The sequence below is a fragment of the Myiozetetes cayanensis genome, unplaced genomic scaffold, assembly GCF_022539395.1.
Source record: "Myiozetetes cayanensis isolate MyiCay16 unplaced genomic scaffold, myiCay2020 scf3, whole genome shotgun sequence".
Classification (NCBI taxonomy): Eukaryota; Metazoa; Chordata; class Aves; order Passeriformes; family Tyrannidae; genus Myiozetetes; species Myiozetetes cayanensis.
Window position 1 is genome coordinate 33,038,674 of NW_026087521.1, and position 12,532 is coordinate 33,051,205.

The following is a 12,532-nucleotide window of genomic DNA, read 5'->3' on the forward strand; positions in this document are numbered from 1 at the left end:
TCCATATTATCACAGTCTGTTCTCATCACATAGCCATAATAACTAGCATAGGATTTTTCATGTACAAGATAAAAGTAAAAGCTGCTCTTAGAGGGGAAAAGAGAATGGTTAAAGTCTATTAAGTGACATAACTAGTGTACCTAATTACACAGGAACTCCATTGTTTGTGATGAATAGTACACAGATAAAAGAATGCTTATATCATGCAGAATTTTGATCAGACAAGAACCCTTGGGACACAGACAAAGGCAAAAGATTATCAAGCTATTACAACCAGCATGCTAATTACAATAAAATGAAATTCTACCTGAAGTCCCAGAAGAGAAAAAGAGAAAATACCTGTGCACAATATTGTGCCTATAATTCACAATGCCAAAGAAATCCTCTAATGCTTTGACTGTGAATGATAGGATAAACAAAGCCAAAGAAGGTAAGTCTGCTCTTCTCATCTGTACATTTAATTTAGGGAAATGATGAAACTGTAACCTATTTTGAAACAATCTGCCATCAAAAGGGCCAAGTTCACCCTCCCCAGTCCTTCTAGCCAAGGATCTCCTACTTACGGTAGCAAGAGCAGTTATAGATTGTTAGGTCAGTTGTAAAACTGAATCCTCAAAAGGGACATCTTAAATGTTTTCCCTTTGGGCAAATCCAGTAACTTGACAAACTGTCTAAATCACCTAGGTAGCATCAGAATTAGTGCAGCTACAAATACCCAAAATACCCAACAAATGTGTCTGAACTGGAACAGATAGTTGCAAAAAATGCTGCTTTGCTCTAAAATGTATGAGAAATGCAGCTTTAAAATAGATGACATTGCATAATCATCTAACAGCCTGTAGAAATTCACACAACTGTGAGAGCACTGATCACCTTCCTGAATCATTCAATAGGAAATTGAAGCAGATTCAAGGGAGAAAGAGTGTTCTCACACATACTACCAGTATTGGAACAAGGGCATGAAGGAAGTGTAAGGTATTTATGAGTTCCGTATTGTGACACAGAGTAGAAGCTCTCATTTTGAAGGCTGCATACATACTCCTTTCTTTCAGTGTTCACCACAGCTGACCATCTCTTCACTTGCTTTCCAGTTACCTGGCTCAACCATCACAGCACCAGTTTAATCAAACCTAGTAACAGCATGGCACTGTCAGTGAGTGAAACACCTTCTCAGAGGTTATCTTTCTCAAATAGTGCCTCCTGCATTCCCAGCTACATCTAGGAGTGATGGGTCTACTCAGACTCTAAGGCAAGCATCTTTCATGCGTTTTTCCTGGGTGATTAAGACTCTACCTACCGTACTGCTTCACTGAAAATGGGGACCTCCCTATAGAGGTCTATGAATTGGACAAGGTTGTGGCAAGTGCCCTGAGGACATGACCGAGAGCAGCCGGGTGTCCCATGGCCACCAGAGAGATTAGCCAAGACAAAGTCATGCAACAAACAACAGACACTCTGTGAGGCATCTGGGAAATCACTCTGTTTATGTTCATACAGAGGGACAGAAGGAAGACGAGAATGGAGAACGCTGGAGGAGAGGTGGGCTCCTGAAAGTACAACTCTCTGAATGGAAAAAAACCCTAAGATATCCAGGGTCACAAAGCCAAGCAGAGTGCCACCATCCAAGGGTGGTTTTACAGCAGTATATGTAAGAAGACAAGTGCAGACATAGACATTGAACCAGTCATGTTTTATTCTGAAAAGAGTTTCACCCAGCAAATTGAATCTAGACAGAGCCCATGTTTTTCAACCCAGCTACTCCTGTGCCCAACCTCAGTCACATAGCAAGAGTTATAATGCTGAACTGCAGTTCTGAGATAGTTTGAAGAAATATCTCTGCTGCCTGTCGTCTCAGAGAACTCATCACCTCTCCTTTTTTTCTGTGGAAGTAATATCTTTGGTCTGGGTGAAATGCAGCTTCTGCTGACCTACACTGTCATGAACTGTGTGTAATATCACTTTGCAGGTATAATAGGTTACCTAGGCCTGAGAAGAGACTGAAGGGAGTTGTGTCAGAGGGATAAGGAATTGGAACAGGTCCCAGTGAACATGCGGAGGAATTACTGTTGATCCCAGGGCACACAGAAGAGAAACACAGAGAACCAGTTTAAGGGGGCCACCTCTGACTACTTAAGTTAGGATAGATGAATCCCATATAGAAATCACTGGGAAACCCTATGGGTTAGTTGTTATGTTTGTCAAGACTCAGGAATTGAACTGTGGTTGTGTGCCTGAAGTGATAATCCCTCTGATACCTGTTTCCTGGGAATCACCAGGAGGAAATCACACACTGCAAGGTTCTGTGATGGTCTTGGCTGTTGCAATTAGCCCAAACTGTCTTGCCTACACTGAATTTAGGTTTTGGTCATGGAGGCAACTAATGCACCAGCATATATGCTCCACTAGGGCTGCTAAAACAGGCAGAAATAAGCATAATGTAATGTCAATTCCTGCAGCACATTCTGTATTCAAGTGGAAGAAATAAACTATTTTTGCTTCTGTCATCTCCTTTGTCCAGAAAACTCCCAAGCAGCTTTTGGCAGATGGGAGACAAGCAGAACATTGAAATCTGAACTGCTGATGGATGCTTAAAGGAAGTGGCCTGCTCCTCCTCATCAGTCCCACAAGCCACACCTGTTACCATCCTGTTAACCAGTGCATAGGGAAGAGCTGGTTCTGTCCTTTCTCCTCCTGGTCGTGTTGCATCCTGGTAGATATCTGAGCCAGCCTCAGATCTTGCTTCACCTGCTTCAGGATCCTAGAACTATTCAGGCTCTGAGATGTCCTCAGTACCCCAGAGGCATCTCTCTCTCCTCAGCCCAGACAAAAACAGCTAGTCACCTAGAACCATAAAAAGTGGAATTTAAAGGTTTTAATAGAAGCAATAAAAAACAATGGTATTTATCTGACAAAGAAGCAACCAGGTAAGCAAATACAGCTGAGTTATGACAGACTACATTAGCTTAAAATTAAAACAGTGTAAGCATCAAATTCCAGTCATTATATGAGAGAAAGTTTATTCAGATCATAAAAGTTTGTCTAGACATTGTCAGATGTCAGACTATGGAGATACAAATCTGTTTTTTAGTACTATCACAGAAGATACTAATACTGAATTAGACTTCTGTATTAAACAACAAAAACCATGTTAAAAGCCAAAATCTTATTTTTGCATTAAAACCTACTTCCCATCTTTATGGGGTTCTATGTTACAGGTTTTAAAACATCTCTTATACATGGAAAATGAGGTTATTACAGCTCCATACTGAATACACACAGGCATCTGCATAACACTGGCATGTTTCAGGATGCCACCATGCTCTCTTAAAAGAGCATATGGAGCATTCCCTCTACTTCTTCCTCTACATCTTCATGCCAAAAAGCTTTCTTTCCATTCCTCATTACAGCAGATTCAGATTGTTGTTATCTTTATAGTTAAAAATTAAAATGAGACAGCAACAGTAATATTGTTAACATTGATCATTATAATTGTCAGTACTGATGATAAGCTGTGTGGAAAAATGGAAAGAAATAACTTTTATGAGTTCGTGCATTTTACAGAAAGTTACACAGCATAAAAAAATCTGTCCTAAATGCAAGCACAGGGAAGACCTTTTATCTACCATGGCACTAACAGTATCTTTCCATACCATGGCTTGCAACTTTCAAATCTCAGACACTTCAGCCAGAGATTTCTTGATGTCTAAAGACTTGTAAAGCACCGGTTAGTATGACATATACAATTAGTGGGCAGTGTGTTACAATTAAGGCATTAAAGTGTGTAATTTCCTACTGGTGTTGGTAGTCAACTTGGTTTGGATTTCAAATGCATTTCAACTACCTACTGATAATATTCGATTCCTATTTAAAGTATTTTTGTATATTCAATGATAGACACTCTTTTTCCATTTCTAAGAGAAGGTTCTGCTGAAGTCTGTTTTCTTTTTACTGTTTAATCTGCTTTCTTTTTACTCTTAGCTCCTAAGTCATTAAGTGTCTTATCAATACATTTGGCAAGATTTATGATGAAAGAACTTCATTTACTACACTAGAGTTGGCACATTTCTCTGTATTTCAGACGAGAGATGCAAGTGTCAACAGACCATCTATACCCATTTCACACTCCTTTGAATGAAGAATAGGAAACCTTATATATCATAGTTGATTTAAGGTTTGCAAGGAAACACTTTGGATATTGGAAAGTCAATAAAGCAAAATAAGACTTTTTTAAGGTGTGATCTGTCATACTGAAGATTTAGAAAACAGCTATATTGATCCTTCTTTCATCAGCCTTCTATGCTTGAGAGGGTTTTAGCCTGAACTTTCCTCTAGAGTCCTGAGTGAAAATGTGTATTTAGGTCCTATCTTTTTCTTAAAGTAGTAATTTTGATTTGGTTTTGGCAGGACTGTGGACTTTTCTCTTTTTTTTTTGCTCTTGCTTACTAGAGAGATTCACCAGTATGCCTAGACTTTGGGAAAACAGATGTGAGTGATGAGAGAGAGGAGGGCCAAGGGAAGAGCTCAGAGAAGACGCAGCACTCTTGAGATATCATACAAGCGTGGACAGAACACATAGATGCACATCATATATCTGTCTCTCTTCTCATCACAAAACTCAGCATTGCGACAGTAAAAATCAACCTCTGGTCAGGCATTCCTGCACTTTCTAAACCTTACTCTCCTCTCTACTTCTTCCATACCTGTAACAGATCCACAAGTTTCCCATGACAGTGCTCCCAAACAGTCCCATCTAATCCCCACCGTCTCTCTCAGATGGGATCCTGAGCATCAGGAAGGTGCGTACATGACATCACCAAGTGTCTGGTGCACACAACTGGTACATTATTGCACTGTAGGCATCTTATTTAGAAGCAACTAATTTCAAAACATCGGTGATTAGCAGAAAGACACCCATGCAAGTGCAAAGTGTATTCTTCTGACAGACCAATGCAAAATTGCTTCCAGCCACCCAGGTAAACCTGGAGACAAGAGAAAGCCAAAGAAGGGCCAGATCAGCAGCCAGGGCAAACAATCCCCTGAGCAGGGCAGTGCCAAGGGGCAGTGTGGGACTGGGGGAGGTTGTGACAGGGAGAGGAAGAGCAAAAATGGTGACTCTTAGGGAGACAGTAATAAATCCAGTGAGAAACTGCCGAATTCTTATATGGGAGCTACCTTTAACAGGCTTCCAGGACTTCTCCAGCAACTCTCTGTACTGAACTGTTTGATAGCATCTGCTGTGGACTAATCCTATCTGAAAATCTGTTAGAAAAAAACCAGATTTCTTCTTTTTTTTTTTCAATCCATTAGACTTCCCATTCAAATATCCATTCTTCTTGTGGTCAATGGCTACATTTTGTAAGCAAAATTTGTATAATCTAGACCTGTAATTCCAGGGTCTTCAAATAAAGGAGCTATAATCATAACTTTTAACATAGAAATGCTGACTGCAAAAAGCCTCTAGATTGTGAGGGTTATATTAAGCAGTCTTATCTGTATAATTTAACCATTCACAGCTAAGTGACGGACCATATACAACAAGGCTGAGTCTTTTACATTCTTTTGCAATAACCAATGATTGACCCAACCATTTTTGTTTAAAAAAATCCATAGCATATTACAGTTGAACTGAAATATAAATGTAGGACTAAGAAATCTTTAAATGTTTTGCTATTTGCCTTTACAGTTTGTGAAGTACAGAAATTATTTAATTGCCCATAGAACCAACATAAAATATTTCTCTACAGTTCTTATCCTACTACTTCAGTCATTACAGTATTCTCTCGGTCAAGATTAAATTGTTGCCATAGTTATTGCAACTGTAGTTTTCAAGTTTCTTTAAAACAGTGGCTATTCTTTTGGTAATAGAAATGGGTTCATTCACTGCAGTAGCTTATTCCTTGTACATATGATGGCATCAGTTCTCTTCACATCCAAAACTTCTCCATGAAGGAACCTGTAATAAGAATGACCATCCTTGGCCAACCACTGTTCACTTCATCCACTGGTCACCTCACTCCTAACAGCTGCTGCCCCTACAATCTCCATCACCTGAGTGTGCTAACCCTGGTGAAAGGTTATTTGTGCTGGAGCATTGGCTAGAGCCTCCTACAGAGACCCTCTGCCAGGCAGACCTGCAGGACAGACTGCCCAGTACAGCAAAACAAAAGTGCAGCACATCTCATTGTCCACAGACAAAGTCTATAGGCAGCTGTAGCTTTGCAGAGAGAAATGATAGGCCAGGAAAATACTGGAGCAGGAGCCTGTTGGCTGATATGGATAACCAAAATGATACTAGATATGCACTTCAGAGTACTGTCAAGTGAAGGCTCTAGGGAACAACAGAAAGCAAACAGCACAAAGGCCATGTTTAACCCTTTGCCTTACTCCAAAAACCAGAGATGGTTCCCAAAGCATAATTAAACAAGTGTAATATTTTCCATCACCAAAAATCAATTCATCCAGCATAAAATTGTGAAGGTACTAAATATAAATGTTGAGGGAAGGAGAGTAAAGTCATTTAACATGTGATCTTTCAGTTCACACAGAATTGAAATTTAAATTGTTTTGAACTTTGTGTATTGAATCTTATGCTGTGCCTCAGTAGAATCCTCCACTAAAGTAATTTCTACAGAGTTGAAACCCAGTGCTACTGGGATTTTGGCTTTACTGTATATAATTGCAGGAAGCTTGACAATATGGTGCAAGCTAATTTATAAACATAGTTTGAATGCTTCTATTGTGATTGAAATATATTGTCAACATGCTTTGCAAGCTGATTGAGAAACCTTACATTACCAGACTAATTGCTGCAAGCAGCAAGTTAAACAAAGTAGGGAAATCTATATTGGTGTATTCTTGGCCTACAAACAAGGCATAGGAATACCACTTTTGCTTCTTTTACAGGGAATGGATGTTTCACAAGTACAGCCAAAATTGTAAAATACTTTGAAGGAATTGTGATCCTCTATTTTTAAGCCATTAACTTCCAAAACACGTTGCTTTAACTGTGCTCTTTCCTGTATTATTCCGAGAAGATGCAATTCTTTTGTAAAAGCAAAGTTTGAACAAGCCTTTTAAGAAGACATTTGAAGGCAACCAAAATTAATTTTTGTATAGTGGCCAAAACATAGCCTATACATCCTGACCAGAAACTGACTTTAGTTGCAGTAAACCCTATTTTAAGTAGAAGGCCATTAACATTATTAAATCAGTAGGCTATTAAGAGAAACAGCAGCAGCACAGGAACTGTAGTGACATTATTCATTAGTTGGTCCCAAAATGAAAACACAGCAATGATGTCTCTATTCCCTGGTCTCCCATATTGTTTAATGGTTTACCATTGAGGTCCAAGAATTGACTTTCAAGTAGGAGCAGTTCCCCTGCGAAGCTTTGAGACAAACAATGGCATTTGCCCCAGCAACATGCTTAGGAGGGCAGGATAGGTCCTTGGAAAATCTACCTCAAGCTCTCTCACTGATTTGCCAGCTCTATTTCTTTCAGCTTGGGAAGATAACTCCTCAAGAAATGTCGTCTAAAATCAGACAACTCACCTTGCTCAGGAGTCCAGGTCTGCAGCCAGGTCTCAGCAGAATTCAAGTGAAATGCTTGGTAGGCTCACTCCTCTGAGGAGCAGGGTCCTGGCTCAGCTCCAAAGCTCCCCAGCTCGCCGTGACAGTCAGGCTGCTGTCCTCTCATCTCATGTCTCTATGCCAGTCATCTACTAGTAGCTAAGAGTGCTTTATGCACTTCCCCATGACCTAGAGATCTCAGACCAGGCCTTGGACAGTTTATATTATAAAAGAGCTTTCTGAGTTGTAGATAATATCTAAATCACTGTCTAGAATCCAGTCAGAGCATCTTTGACCTGCCACAGAGCAAGTACTGAACACCTCTAACATCTCTAAACAGCCAACTACATCTTGTATGGACATTCCACCTAAATTTTGGTGTGCATGCATGAATACTTCCACACTACTGAGTAGAAACACCCTCTTGGCTGTGGAGAGGAGCATGGTGGCTCCAAGAGGACAACATTGTGGGCAGGGAAGAAAGGAAATGCTGGTGTCTGTATGCCAGAAGAGGGGGACATTGCTCCAGCTAGGGTGTCTTTTGTCACCCCAGAAAGCAGCAGCACATATCCACAGTCACAAAACCATATGAGTTACCAAAATCAAGTAACCACCACCACCTCCATATAGACAGACACTTTTCAGTCCAGTCTAGCCCACAAAGGAGCCTCACTGGCAGATTAGTTCATGGTCCCCATCATCACTGCAGCTGGATGGATCAGGGGCAGCCAGGGGCAGCTTGCCTGCAGCAACGTCACACATGGCCTCAAAGGACACCTCCTTTTCCCTCAGCCCCTCTCTACTTCCCTGCCTCTTCATTAGACCCTTATATTCTCTCTGCCCCTGCCAGCAGCCCCCACCCGTCCTCCTGGCCTTCTGCCCCTGCCTCGTCTCTGTCCCATGCCTCTCCCCCATGGCATGGCTAAGGTGTCTGCAGACAGATTGTTTTGGAAGTGAGCCCATGGCTCCATCTCTTTGCCTGAGTAGCAAATGTATTTGTTCCTCAGCAAAGCAGATATGTACCAGTGACTAACATGCATTCGGCAGCCATTGGATTGAGGAAGCTGGGAAGGGTCAGCAGGTTTGGAAGTGTTGCTATGGGCAGACAGCAAGGCACAGTGATGAGGAGACTTCTGTGAGGCAGAGGTAAATGGTGGGGAAGCAAGGCTGGAGTTGTGGTGACAGGGGGAATCTGTGCCACCCGAGCGGTGATGGCACAAGGCCAGCAGCTGGCATGGAGAAGCTTGGCCGACCGGGGGCAGTGAGTGGCATGGCAAGCATGAAGATCTGCAGGGCAGCCACCTGACTGGGGGACAACACATGTGGGGGCATGTCCTAGCCCACTGCTCTGGGCAGCTCAGGGCTTTACAAACAAAGTGGGAGATATCAGGCGTTCAAGGGCAGTCAGGGATATTCCTTAGCCAGGGAATAGCAAATGGCTGCAAGGGTACTACGATGAGAATGATGCCCTTTAAAGACATCAGTCAAGACTAAAGTAACTTCATTACTGTTACTAACAAAGTATCAACTCTCCTCTTGAAAGTCATAGCAAGCGCTGCAGCCTTTCATACCAGCATACCTCACACACACACACTCAAAATATGAGGAGCTCACTGTGTGCCATGCTGTGAAAATATTGCTCTGAGGGGTGCCAAGCAGCAGTCCTGTTACTTGTGTGCCTTGCAGACTAACCAGATGGAGCGGCAGAGGAAGGGCAGCAGTGTGAGGGCAATCCCTTGAGCAAAGAATTTCCTAAGGGACTCTGGAGTACAGCTGACACCATTTTCTTCCAAGTTGTGCAATAGCTCTAGTATCTTTCCTACACAGTAAGAATATCTGATCCTATGACACTGCTCATCTTCAAACTGTTTTTACTCACTTGGGATATATTCTAAACAGCACAGAGCTGCCAGTGCCTCTTTGACAAGGCAATACCATAAAGATTAGAGCAGATGTAGAATCCTAGAGGATTTTCTCCCATATATTGTCCGTAATACAGAAATAAAAGCTGACTGAGATTATACATCTGAGCTTCTTATGTGTCTCTTGTTGATAAAAGCCTCTATTAAATGGGGAAATGGCAAAAATAAAATTCCCCTTGTTAATTAAGCCTGCTTAAATTTTCCACCATTAACTTAGTGTTCTTAGAGTATCCTCAGAAGAGAAGTATGGGAGAGATTTTTGGCAGTTAAATTACCTTCAGAAGGGTTGATTTAGTAATCAGCTTCTGTTTGAGGACTAGTCATAAATCTGTTTGATGTTTGTTAATGTTTAAATTGCTAATAAACATTAAAAAAAAAAAAGACACAGAGATCTGACACTGAAAGAGGCATGCTTTGTGAATTTTAGTATACATAGTACATATGCGCCTCATTAATTAGTCAAAAAAATATGAGTGGCATTTGGTCTAGGAGAGCAGTATACCCCAGAGGTTATTCAGTCTTGGCTGCAGACATCTGACTTGAAACAGCAACCTCCAGTAGGCAAAACCAGCCATACAGTCCCAGCAGCATTTGTAAACACAGACCTCACTCCCAGGGTGGCTGCAGCTCCTCTGAGGCCTCCATCACAGCAAGTCTTCCATGGGGTCAAGGTGATGAGGCTCCAGAGGGTATGGCTGACCTCCTCTCCACTGGTACAGGCCCTGGAAGGGGCATTGGTGCTGTAGGATAGCAGTAACACTTCCCAGCAGAGCACTTCAGAGAGTTTACATCCTTAAGTACTAGCTCCTTTGTTGTTCGTCCCAGTGTGTACTGCTATCTGGGGCCAAAACTGACGTATTGAAATGCATTTATGGGTGTTTTGACAAGCAAAATTTTCCCATCTGATACTGGGGAACAAACCAGACCACCAGTTACAAAATGAGTTTTGTAAGAGCAAAACATAAAATGACACTTATTTGCCCACTCTCAGAGAAAACCTCTGCTCATACCTCAACACTACCAATGAGTTTTAACAAAAATCTTGCAGCTAAGACATATGAACTGGCATTTTTAAGACTTCAATGTATCTTGCTCCTGTGTCCTTGTTCTTGCAATTTCTGAGAAAGAAACTGTTGCTTCTCCCAAAGAAGAGAAGAAAAAAATCCTAACTTCTAACCAGCAAGACAGTTCTTTAGCAGCTGAATTATCTCCCAGTTTCTATTTCCATCTGCACAAACACTAGGCATTCCCAGCTGATCTTGGCTGTTACTTTCTCTACAAACACATTCCAATTTGCTTTCTGTCTCTCTGTGTCTAGTAAAGTGGAAATGGAAATTCTCTCCTGAATGCCCTTGCTTTCTCCAGCTCTAGCTGAAGCTTCCTATATGGTTTATTTCAATGTCACATTGTCTCAGTAATAATAAAGTCTGGGATTTTGCTAAGTTTCACAGGGCACTTCAGAAACTCCAAAGTCAGCTCAAAAAGAATGAGTTTTGTGTTAATCAAGATATCCAAAGGAAAGAGAACAGAATGGCGTGCATTTCTCTCCCAGTTGAGACATGCACATGACTCAAGTAGAAGGACACATAATGATAACATTTTACTACTTTTTACTTTACAAATTCATACATTTGTTTCCCCATTACATTAATAGAAATGTCCTTTTAGAAAGATATGTCTTTATCTTGTGCTGCTGGTTAATAATTCAGGTGACTTATGTCTCTAAGCAAGAATTTTGAAAAGTTAATCTAATATGAATATTCAGACAGGTTCCCTCAAGTTAACCCATGCAAGAAAAATAGTAAAGAGTGGTGAAACACAGTAAGGAAGAGTGAAGCATTCCTTTCCACTCAATAAATGAGGACCAAATAGTAGTATCAGTATTTGCAACTGACCAAAAAGCCGGTGCAGTGAGTCAGCCAACATACATTTATTCTATGAATTAAAGGGCCCCTGATAAAAAGAAGGAGGATTTAAAAATTAAAACAGTGATAAATAGTAGGAAAGATAAATAGGGCGGTATCTTATTATAATAAAATGATTTTCAGACCAGTAATGGAAAATACCCAAAGATGACACATGAACAACTCTTACATTGATTCTGGGTCCTGTCAGTAGGAGAGGGGTAAAATTTTCATTGTTTTGTCATCTGCCCTTTCTTGTAAAAGGTGAGCAGTAAGCTACTGATAGCAGGTATGTTTGTATCAAAGGTAACCCTGAAAGGAACATTAACAATAACCTCTATATGCACCCACAAGGCAAGGCCAACCCTCTTAACATTTTTGGGTGGTCATAGTAAATGATGGAAACAGGAAGGAAAAAGGAAGAGAATTTGAATGAAGCCATAAAGGTGGACTTCAACATAAGGGCTGTGTTTGCTGGCTACATGACTCACGTACCTGGATCAATATTCCCTGTTTCTCAAGCACCTTAGAAAATAAATCAACTACAACCTTAAGAGAGTGAGAGGATTTAATTAATCATTGCTATATCTAGCACTATTCAGCTGGGAATTAAGTCACAGTAATAATACACATAGTAACTTCTTAGTGTACTTAAGGTATTTACAGATGTCTAAAAGTGGACAGGAGAAAACAGATAAGACTCAAAAGATAAGAAGAAGTAAGGCAATAATGTAAAGTATTATTACTAAAGCTTTCATCTTGGTGAATGAAACAGGAATAAGGTTCCTTCAGTTTTGCAACTCAGCATCAAAATATATGAATTCCTAAAATTCATGAGAAAATACTGAAAATAGAGTAAAATGGATTCTCCCATGAAATTATGACAACGTAAATGAAGCGAATAGGAGAAAAGAAGAGGGGAGGGGAGGGGAGGGGAAGGGAGGGGAAAGGGAAAGGGAAAGGGAAAGGGAAAGGGAAAGGGAAAGGGAAAGGGAAAGGGAAAGGGAAAGGGAAAGGGAAAGGAAATAAACCCAGACAAAGAAAAACTATAAAAAAAGGAATTCTTATAGAAATGTGAGCCCATACGGATGAGGGAGAGCTGGTAACTAGCACAGGTGAGGTAGAAAAAGTCTTTGGA